Source organism: Vulpes vulpes, chromosome 9 (genome assembly GCF_048418805.1).
Source record: "Vulpes vulpes isolate BD-2025 chromosome 9, VulVul3, whole genome shotgun sequence".
NCBI lineage: Eukaryota > Metazoa > Chordata > Mammalia > Carnivora > Canidae > Vulpes > Vulpes vulpes.
In genome coordinates this window covers 71,324,753-71,334,628 of record NC_132788.1, presented here as the reverse complement: position 1 = coordinate 71,334,628, position 9,876 = coordinate 71,324,753, and the positions used below count along the sequence as shown (strand labels likewise).

At 35.6% G+C, this 9,876-nt stretch overlaps 1 long non-coding RNA gene across 1 annotated transcript; it reads right to left on the bottom strand.

The window, feature by feature from the left end:
- Positions 1–1,182: 1,182 nt before the first annotated feature.
- On the bottom strand, positions 1,183–8,880 carry LOC140594067 (uncharacterized). The gene is made up of 3 exons (XR_011994589.1): positions 8,829–8,880; positions 6,296–6,360; positions 1,183–6,115 (listed from the first exon to the last, which is right to left on the bottom strand). It is a non-coding gene; the product is annotated as an uncharacterized lncRNA (long non-coding RNA).
- Between the last annotated feature and the right edge of the window lie 996 nt (positions 8,881–9,876).

The window sequence follows — 9,876 nt, the reverse complement described above, 5'->3', positions numbered from 1 at the left end:
TCAGGAGTATGGGGTATGAACTGGGGTGGTTCTCAACACTTCTCCACCAATTTGAGATACAGCTTCCACTTGGTTGATAGATTAGTCACTATTTGTCCAACTTCTTTCATCTTCTAAAACTTTGTATTTTCTCCTTCTTCTGTTTTTTCTTTTTTCTGTATTTATTTTTTATTAAAACAATTCACTTACATTTTAGTAGTTTATCAGGAGGATGTAAAGTGACTACATGTTTTCATAACCACTATGTTAGCCTGGTGGGTAATAACAGCTTTTGTTTTTTAAATGTGCCTACTATGTACAAAGAACTCTGTCAGGTGTGGCAATCGGCACTAAAATATGTAGGGCATTGACTTAGTCTGCTCTGGCTGCTGTAACAAAGTACCATAGACTTGCTGGCTTTAAACAACAGAAATTTATTTCTCACTGTTACAGAGGCTGAGAAGCCCAAATCAAGGTGTTAGCCAATTCAGTTTCTTGTAAGGGCTCTTTTCCTGGTTTGCAGATGGCCACCTTCTTATGTTCTCATGTGGTGGTAAGGAGAGAGCTCCTATGAAAAGCACTAGCCCTATCTCCAAATACAGTCACTTTGGGAATTAGGGCTTAGGATATGAATTTTAGGAAGACACAATTCAGTTCCTTAGCATTGGCACAGTCTCTGTTCTCAAGGGATTTATCATACCTTTAAGAAGCAAAGGCCTCTGCACACACAATGAATTAATAGCATAATATTTTGGTTTGGTACTCTATAAGCAGTATGCTAACAATTATTTATTGGTTTGGACTAGGATGTGAGATAAGGAGAGCTAATGAAGTGTTGCACATGTCGATATAGAGCAAATAAATGCAGAGCAACATTTGGTCTGATAGACTATGCAAATCTCAGCTCTGCCAGAGTGACTTGGGCAAGTTACCTAAACTCTCAGCCCATTTCATGAGCTAAAAATAGAGATGATATAATACCCTTGGACTTGTTATGGTGCAATAACTAAGAAAATGTCTTTACAGTGTCTGGATACAGCACTTGGCTCAATAAGTATTAGCTACAACCAGATTACTATTGAAATCCAAGAAAGAAAAAAAGAAGGAATGAAGGGATACAAGGTGGGAAGAAGAGAATGAAAACATGGTGAGAAGGGGGAAAGTTTTTCTTAGTCTATGTATGCTTTTCTTTAATGAACTTCATTTATTTTTTTTTTTAAGTTTATTTATTTTAGAGAGAGAGAGAGAGCACGAGTGCAAATTGAAGCAAGGGGCAGAAGGGAAAAAATCTTCAAGTAGACTCCCCACTGAGCATGGAGCCTAATGCAGGGCTCATTCAGGGGCTCAAGCTCATGACCCATAAGATCATCATGACCCTGAGATCATGACCTGAGCTGAAACCAAGAGTCAGATGCTTAACTGACTGAGTCACCACCCAGCTGCCCCTAATGGAACTTCATTTTAAAAGCCATCTCTTACTGTTCTCAGAGAGGAGAAAAGGACCTATACTGCATTTTAATGGCCCATTAATGAAAAAAAGAAATCAAGGTTTGGATATGATCATCTTTTGGCACAGATCCTGCGAGTGCAAAGAGACATGAGTAAACATTTATGAGCTGGGATAAAATTGGAAATGTTGTGACCCTTGGAGCAAAGCGGTCATATGCTAGCACTAATTAATCCTTGTTTATCCTTGAGGAGCAAAAAGGGTTCACATGCAAAGGAGGAAAGAGATTAAAAAAATAAAATAAAATCTCTACTTTCTTTCGTTTGAACTTCAGCAGTATACCCATTAACCTGGCCTCTTGTAATGTTATTTTGAAAAGTAATTGTCTCAGAAAGAACTCTTTGTCTGAATGAGAGATTAATACCAGTGAATCCAAATCATGGGCATTCTTGCATTGAAATGCTTCTTCAACAAGAAATGGCTTCCCAGAAAATTTTTTTTTTCACAGTCATTATTTTAGACAGCAGCAGTATGGATGTTTTCCCTGTGGATAGTGAGTAAGATTGCTTCTAAATAATTCCTAGTGCCTGAAATAATTGATTGTTCCTTTGGGCAGGGGCGAGATGGGGAAGAAAATAGGTTGGAGGAGTAGTTTTAACATCGCACACACAAAAGGACCGGCTAGCTCTGAGTTCCTCCAAGTGGCAGTTCTGCCTAAGCAAAGGAGAGCTGAAATGGTCCAAAAGTCTCTACCAATTGGCTGATGGAAATCAATAAACTACTCTTCGACATGGCTCCCAGTCTCACACGAATGTGTGTATTTCTTAGAAAGGTTCCTTGCTTTGGATTACATGGTTCCTCCTGAAAAATAAACAATACCTTTCTCTAGTCAATTTACTTGACATTTGGTGGCCTGAAGATGTAACATGAGGTGCCTTTGCTGGTTTTTCCTTCTCTTTTCCATACGATGTGTTTCTTTCTCTTTCATGTGTCATATTTCTTTAGATGTGAAAGAAGACTCCCTTTTCTAATTATGAGGTTTCTTTGATTTCCATGAAAAGGGGTGAAAGAATCAAGTTGTAGAGGACCCACAGTACAGCTACCAGCAGCAGAGGCACCAGGCCACAGGAGCCACAGGTCTAGATACTGGCTTTAGGAGAGCACAGAGGAAAATTAATCTAGTCGCCTATGGAGGTGAATATTTCATTTCTCTAGAAATACCAACACAGGACAAAAGAAGGGATAAGATTAGAGAACTGTAGAAATTATTGTCAGAGTTCCTGAAAGCTCTAACAGGAATTTTAGAAACTTTGCGATTTTACTCTGAAGAGAACAGGAAGAACAAATAAATGACTTGGAAATGTTTCCTCCCCTTCTCTGAGTTGCTTTCTACTTTCTCAATGGTAACTTTGAAACACAAAAGTTTGTAATGTTAATGAGTTCAATTTATCTTTTTTTCTCTTTCTGTAGCTCATGATTTGGGTATTGTAACTATGAAGGCTTTGCCTAGCCTGAGTTCATAAAGATTTCATTCATATTTTCTTCTAAGATTTTTACAATTTTAGCTTTTACGTTTAGGTCTATGATCTACGTTAATTTAATTCTTGCTTAAGGTGTGAAGAAGGGGTCTAACTTCATGCATGTGGATATCCCAGCACCATTTCTTATGAGACCATTCTTTCTCCTTTACATTGTCTTGGAACCTTGTGGAAATCATTTGACAATGTGATAATGTTTATTTTGGGGCTCTCAGTTCTGTCCCATTTATCTCTATATGGTCATAGAGTGCTACACTGTTAGGATGAATGTTACTTTACCCATTTTATTTACCAAGAGTTATTAGATTTTCCTAATTGTTTCTTCATTTGTTATAGGTCCTGAAAATAATTTAAAGAAATTTTAAGTGTTTTTTTTTTTTTTTAAATAAATGTTAATAGTTTACATCTCTCAGGGTTGTTTCTCTAGAGTGAGAATCTCTGGGGCTTTTCCCTCCACCATTCTAGAAGGTCCTTCCCCCGTCTTCTGCATCAAAGAAAAAAGCAATAAGATAAATCAAAGCAGACACTGAAGGAAATGGAAGAAAAAAAGGAACACATGGTTAACTAAATGAACATTAACTCAATTCTGAGAGCCCAGGACAGATAAAACATACTTAGGATAGGTTTCAGAAGATTTGAGTGATATTACTAAAATTTTTGAAGAAATTAGCATATACTTAATATATTAATATGAACTAAGATACAACTAATATATATTTAAATCCTTTTAATATACCATATATCACTATTTAATGCCTACATAATATGACCACCAAAAAAAAAAAAAAATCTCAAATCCTAGAAGGTAAAAAAGAAAGAATTCTTTGACAACTAATACAATAAAAATAGAAATAAGTAAGAAAATAGTAGAGGAAAGGTAGACCCCAAAATATCAGCCCTTGAATTTGAAAATAATTCTTTCTTAAACAATTCTTAAACTAAAGAATCCAAAGTTGAAGATACCAAGTCTCTAAAGAAGTTAGAATAAAGATATATCATATCCAACTTTGCACATATGACTAAAGTTGTATTCAGAAGAAAATTTATAGTATCAAATCTGTAAATATTCACATAAATATGAAAATAAGTGAATTAAACATTTAACTCCAAAAGGAGAAAAAAAAGATACAAAAGCTATAAAAAAAAGATAGCAGGAAATAGAGATAAAAGAAAAAAATCAAATTTAAGAGCAATAAAATAAACTGATTTAAAACATCAGGCACTTGTCAGTTTCATTTACCAAAAAAATAGTCGAATCAATTTTTAGTTACACTAACCAAGGCTAAAAGGACAAAGTAAAAAGAAAAGGTGGAAAACCACAAATAAAGATGAAAGTAAAAGAACTGTAGGAGTAATCTTTCAAAACTCTATGAGTACACTTGAAAACCTGAATAAAATTATTTTATTTTATTTCTATTACTATGTTTGGTAAATACAAGGTAACAAAATGGATCCTGATGGTGTATAAAAGAGAAAAATAAATATGAAAACATTGAAATTTCATTTTAGAGTTTCAGATGATAACTCAGCACCTTTTTTTTAAGTTTTCACAAAACCAAATCTGATACTTTTTAAGCTATTGCAGTGTGTTAAAAGAAGGAAAACTTCCAAGTTCTTTTCACAACACCCTATTTGTTTCAAAACAAAGATAGCTTCCTATTAGTTTTCTATTCTTGTCATATCAAATTACCACAAATTCCATGGTGTAAAAGAACATCAATTTATTACTTCACAGTTCTATAGCTCAGAAGTCTGACATGGGTCTCCTCAGGCCAAAATTAAGCTGTTGGCAGGGCTTCACTCCTTTCTGGAGGCTTTAGGAAGAGATCCATTCCCTTGCTCGTGTGGGTTGTTGGCAGGACTCTGTTTCTTGCAGTTGTAGTATTGAGGCCCCCATTTCCTGGCTGTCTGTCAACTATGGGCTGTTCCCAGTTTCTAGAAGCTGCCTGCATGCCTTGACTGCTATGTGATTGGATTAACCCATACAGATAATCCAGGATAATTTCTCCATTTTAAGGCAAATACCCTCAACTATATGTATAAATTTCCTTCTACTATGTAAAGTAACATATTCACAGGTTCTAGAAATTTGGGCATCTTTGTGGTGAGTCTTCCCAAAATGAACACGGAAAAAAAGTTATAGATTAATTCTATTTGTGAATATTGATACAATATAAATAATATAAACTAGCAAATAAAATTTAACATTTTTAAAAAGTTTTTTTGTTTTAAGATTTTATTTATTTATTCATGAGGGACACAGAGAAAGGTAGAGAGAGACATAGGCAGAGGGGGAAGCAGGCTCCCCAGAGGGAGCCCGATGCAGGACTCTATCCCAGGACCCTGGGATCACGACCTGAGCCAAAGGCAGACGCTCAACCACTGAGCCACTCAGTTGCCCCAACAACATGTTAAAAGTAAAAGACTGACTGAAATCTAAAATAAAAGACTTAGTTAAAAGTAAGCTAAGTGTGATTCATTTATAAAGATTCAAGTGTGATTTAAAAAAGAAACTTACAAGACTAAAATCGCATCATGCAATTAAAGACAAATCCACCTTTTTTTTTCAATGTTTAATTAAAGTGCTTTTGAGTACCATGAAAATATTAAGGAAAAGAAGAAGAAAGTATGATGAAGCAGGTACTCTCTAAAATCTGGAAACTCTTCTTTGAACCTTTCCATGTCACTGACTCATAATGTCAAAAAACACAGGGCACTTAATATTTGACCTACCACCTAACAACCCTATAAAATAAGTAGTAGTGTTGTACCATTTTACAGAAGAAATCAGGCTTCATATATTAAATAACTTGCCCAAGAACATCAATTTGTTTTCTCTCCATAATCCCTTCTTTTCCTCTCCATCAACAGCGTCCCAGCAGCCATCACAACCACCATCACAGTGAGATCTGTAAATGGGCATGCTACTAAAAACCTTTTGGATACCCACTGGGGATATAAAATAAATACAGAATTTGATTTCCTAGGGTTTAACAGAGATTTTTTTGTATCTTCTACTCCACATCTGTGTTTTCACAAATTAGAAGATTTAAGATCAAAGAAGGACTTCCTAAGATCTTGCATTTATTTTGAAACAGCATCTGGATCAGAATCTAGCCTTCCAGGCTCCTTCTTCCATTATTTTATGGTCCTGGGGAAGGCAAAAGAAGAAACAAAGAAAATTGTTTACCTCCAAATTAGATATATTCTAAGCATACCTGCTGACATTCTGAAATCTTTGGTTGCTTTGGAGTCTTTGGAACTTAGGATGTTTGAATATGCCTTTTTCGTCCCCTTCATTGACTGGAAAGCCCAAACCTGCTTGACTTACCTCCACTGTCTGTTCTACTCCTTGTCCTTTGGTCAGCATACTATGTATAAGACCATAATTAGAACCTGGGAAAGAAGGTAAAACTAAATTAGTGATTCCGGCAATTATTTTAATTATTGAATTCAATCTCTAGAAAAGAGCAATCTTCTTCATATGTCTTCACATCATCTTCCCTCTGTACCTGAGCATGTAATTCAAGGCTCACTCCATATATTCAAGCTTTGTATCCTGATGTTCTGGCACACGATGAGATACTGCTCCTCTAAATCCTATTTGCTGAACACCTAGTATGTGCCAGATATAGAGTCAAGCCTTCCAAATATCCTCTTGTTTAGTCTCAGAACAACTCACTGTAGAGGGATTATTAGTTCTCAGGTGAGGAGATAAGAAAATTCAAAAGGATTATAATAGGGATGCCTGGGTGGCTCAGCTGTTGAATGTCTGCCTTTGGCTCAGGGCATGATACTGAGGTCCTGGGATCAAGTCCCACATCAGGCTCCCTGTGAGGAGCCTGCTTCTCCCTCTGTCTAGGTCTCTGACTCTCTCTGTGTCTCTCATGAATAAACATATAAAATCTTAAAAATAAAAGGATTGTAATATTAAGAGGACCACAATTGTCATTATTACTATTTACTGAAACTATGCTATGGCCAAAAGGCTGTGCTAAAGGCTTTTCAGTATTAATGTGTGAAATTCTCAGATAATTTCATAAGGTACTACTACTATTATCCCTATTTCACAGAAGAGAAAATTGAGGCATAGGGAGCTCAAGAAACAAGCCCAAGGACTTAGTAAGTGTAGTACCAGGTCTTGAAGCGAGGCAGTTGAAGACAAAGCCTGGCTCTTAACCACTATAATTATTTGTCCAGGATCACATAGCAGGCAAAAATAGTATTAGAGCACTGGGTGTTCTACTATATGTTGGCAAATCGAACTTCAATTAAAACAAATGGAAAGAAAATAGTATTAGAGAAACAGATCAAATGTCCATCAACTGAGAATGGATAATGTGGTATATCTAAACAACAGACTATTATTTGGCAGTAAAAAGAATGAAATATTGAAGCATGTTACAACACCTAAGTTATAGAAGCAGTTACAGAAGAATACATATTTATATGAATCCAGCCACATGAAACACCCAGAGTAGGCAAATCTACAAATACAGAAAATAAAACAGCAGCTGCCTTAGGCTAAGAAGGGAGGGGCATGACTAGAGAGAAATAGGGAGTGACTGCTAATAAGTATGGGACTTTTTTGGGGGAATTGGTGATAAAAGTATTCTAAAATTGTGGTTGTAGTTGCACAACTGTGTGAAAACCCAGTAAACTGCATGTTTTAAATGGGTTAAATATATGGTATATGAATTATATTTCCATAACTGTGTTTAAAATAATGAAGCTAGAGCTTCAACCCCAGACTGACAGATTTCAAGCCTCTGCTTCTATTTATTCTACCCCATCTCTAGCATCCCCTCATATCACTCCCTAGGTTGCCTTGTTGGTTCATCAGCTCTTTAAAATTAGTCTAATAAACTACTGCAGGACATAAACTGTGTCATAATCTTTGTTATATCAAATTCCAAAAGGTCTAGTGTTTACAATGTCAGCTCCCCATATTTTCTGTTGAACGAGAAAAATACCTCACCAAGTGAGGTGATTTTAGGCTTACAAAATAGGCCTGTTCCTAAAAAGTTGAGACTTCAATTTTATATCGAATATTTAAATATTTAACATGCTTAATATCTGTCACCATGTCACTAGTTCTGTCTTAGAATGAATGGCCATCTGCTTCATTTTTATTTTTGGAAATCTGATTTTTTTTGCATATATTCATTGAGATATCCTTACAGCAAGGTACATTTTAAATCTTCCTGTCTATTACATGTTGATTTGGCTCATTGTTACAATGCGGGAGACTCTATGCAGAAAAATTTAAACTTGTTAAAACTGTTTTTGACATTCAGTGTCATAATACTCTAAGTAGGTTTCATTTCAACATTTCCATTAGCTGGTGGTAATAACTTGTAATAAAAATAACAAATTATTGCAGTATTAAAAAGTCAAATAAACAACTATATAGATATGTGTGTGTAATTCTGCAGCAGTTTTCATGGATTTGTACTATCAAAGTATCTCATATATCAGAATATAGTGAAGCAGGTTTTTTTTAAAGTATTAATATGTGTTCTTACGCTCCTTCTTCACTAACTGGTAAATATCTCAATTATATGATAAGAACTTCTCTTACCTTCTTTCACCCTCCTCCCTACTCCATCTATCTACCATGTGAATTTTACTCCCTACCCCCACCCTGGGAATGATGGAAATCACTTTCTGTGACAAAGAAGATTCTGATGTATACTTGGAGACAACAGATAAAAGAGGGCTGTGGTAGAGGGAAAGGAGAGAATAAGAGACCATTCATTCCAACTACAGAGGGATGAGAAAACTTCCTTGAGAGCACAGGGATGTTTCCAAGCCACTTTCCTGTTATTGTCCAGAGTTTGACAAAATGTGTCAAATCCACGTACCCAGAGATTTTGCTCTGTGCATCCTTCCGTGTCCCTCTCAGGGCAGGTGGACCTACAGAAAGTGGTAACAAATATCAAAACCATTTCTTTGTTTATAGGCAGCACTTTTCTAGAACATAAACCACTCTCACACAGTCTCAGATTATATGAAGAATTTAACTTGCACAAATTTGAACATGTATATTTAGTCATAAGGAGACTGAGAGAAAGCAACAAAGAGAGCCTATGAGGGAAGCGTTTGAAAGATGGAACATGTGAACCTCAGGTTCTTTCTATAATTTCTTATTCCTTGTTTTTTTGGTACAAGTATTATGGTACATTAAGTTACATATTTGAGTACAAATTGGCTTCCAAAGGCAATTCAGCTTCATCTGGCATTCAATTTAGGAAAGAAAGACAGTTTTAATACTGTTAGGAAAATCTAGCTGGGTTGAATTTACCAGGAGATATGCATGACTTTCTAAAGATGTGTTCAAGCACATATTTATTAAGGTGATGGTTGCATTTCACACTGACTGTTGAATAAATCCTTTCATCATATTCTATATCACTCCACTGAATTGACCAAAATATGTTTTCTGCACTTGCTTACTTTTAGTGGATTTATGGTACTTGTATTAATTTATTAATTATACGATTAAAATAGTCTTTTTTTAAAAAAAAGATTTTATTTACTCATGAGAGACATATTCTATTTTTTTTTAAAAAAGATTTTATTTATTTACTCATGAGAGACACAAAAAGAGAGGGAAGGGCATGGGCAGAGGGAGAAGCAGGCTCCTCGTGGGAAGCCCGATGTGGGACTTGATCCCAGGACCCCAGGATCATGACCTGAGCCAAAGGCAGATGCTCAACTGCTGAGCCATCCAGGTGTCCCAAACTAAAATATTCTTTTAAAGTTTTTGCAAATCTGATAAAGAACCTGTGTGCAAGTATATAAAGAATAGCTATAACTCATTAAGGATGGAAACAAAAAAAAATTTAAGGGAATAAAACTTTACCTCTGTAATATTCTTCCTAAAAACTCAACCCTAGTCTAATGATAGAA